The 1,767-nt window shown below is 22.5% G+C and overlaps 1 long non-coding RNA gene across 1 annotated transcript; it reads right to left on the bottom strand.

The window, feature by feature from the left end:
* Nucleotides 1-316: 316 nt before the first annotated feature.
* Nucleotides 317-1,674, bottom strand: LOC112686425. The gene is made up of 3 exons (XR_003148892.1): nucleotides 1,613-1,674; nucleotides 695-808; nucleotides 317-418 (listed from the first exon to the last, which is right to left on the bottom strand). It is a non-coding gene; the product is annotated as an uncharacterized LOC112686425 (long non-coding RNA).
* Between the last annotated feature and the right edge of the window lie 93 nt (nucleotides 1,675-1,767).

Raw genomic sequence — 1,767 nt, forward strand, 5'->3', positions numbered from 1 at the left:
GATAAATGGTATCAATTTATCGTAACGATCGGATTATTTTGATTTATCGTTGCGTGTAAATAGGATGTTGTAGCGATTCATTGGAATTGAAATTATATTTTGGATATAATATAGAATGATTGATGCTGGCTGGCATTAATTTCTGCCAATCGTAGTGAAAAGTTGGAATGCGTCGTTACGATGTATCATAGAATATAAACCCGGATTAGTATAGACATTTATTGTATACTTATAATAGATTTCTTAAAATTTTGTGTTATTAGTTTTAGTTTTATTACTTTTAGTTTTGTTTGATAAAAAAATGTATTTACATTGAGAAATAAAATGATTTATTGATGTATACAATTAAATTTTCCTGCTTCATATGACTAGATTGTAACTTTTTTTCAACATATTTTTAGTGATCCTTTAGGAATTCCTGGAAAAAATATAAATATTACCATTATTACATTATTCAGTTGTGCTGAAGATTTATTTTGTAATAATCAATCTAATTGCTAGACAGTTATCATTCTAATGGTGAGTAATGTCGGCCTTGTTAGTGTTTTTTTTTTAAAAAAAACTAGACACAAAATTACAAATATTTAATGATATAAAAATCTTTTTTTTTTAGACAATTTATCAATATCCAACCAAAAATTATTAAATTGGTCAAATCTTACTATTAAAGTATATAACGGAGGCAATTACTTACCACATTTGACCTTCTTCGCGGTCGACCTTCTCATTGTTAATGACATAAGTAGCGGAAGCATATTTCCTACGCATTTTACTTCGTAATTTGTTCTAATAGTTGAAAATTGTAATACTAATAACAAAACTATAGTAAATAAAACTAGCGAAATCAATAACTTGAATCAATTTACTTTCAAAATTTTATGTTTGACTATTTTCCTAAACGCAAACACTTTAATATTAGTATAATATTTGTCATTTAGTTACTATAACACTTCAACTTCAAGCTACAAGAAAAAATTGATTTAAAAATCATATTATATCATATCGATATTTGTAGTATGATAAACATTAAACCCACAATATTTAAAGTGAGTTTTATTTTTATTTCTTATACTTGAAGAATAACATATGAAAAACAATGAAAAAGTTAGAATCATATTATTTCCCTCAGTAATATAATACTCAGAATCTTTTTTTTTGATTTTTTTGTATAAAAAATATTTTAGTATTAATTATATTTTAAAAATAGTGTAGTTTTATATTAATAAACAGTTGTTTCTAATCAAGTTTCTATCATAAGTGATTTCTAAATTATCAAAATTAACTAAATCGATTAGTTTAAAATAGGCGTGCTGTAATTTTTATTTTTTGTATTTTTTGAGTATAATTAATTAGTATTTTTAAGTTTTCTAACATTTCGAAAAAAAAAATATAGAATAAACTTAAATAAATTATAAATTGATTGATAATTTAATAGTTGTATAATACTTTTGAATAACTTATGTTGCTTAATTCATTGGGTTAAAGTAACATTAACATTTTTAAAACCAATATTATATTCTCGTACTTCCGCTATGAATTATGTGATTTTATGAACATATATTTATTAACATATTTATAATTACAATAAATATAAACAGGTTAATATACAAACCTCAATTAGGGTTTTGAGTGATAAGTGAATATTTACTCGTTTATTGAATAACTTTAGTACCACAATATTTAATTGGATATAATATTTACAAATTTTGCACTATATGAATATTTTATAACATTTTATTTTATAAATATATTTTACACCCAAAAAAA

Source organism: Sipha flava, unplaced genomic scaffold (assembly GCF_003268045.1).
Source record: "Sipha flava isolate LNK unplaced genomic scaffold, YSA_version1 307_pilon_pilon, whole genome shotgun sequence".
Taxonomy (NCBI): domain Eukaryota; kingdom Metazoa; phylum Arthropoda; class Insecta; order Hemiptera; family Aphididae; genus Sipha; species Sipha flava.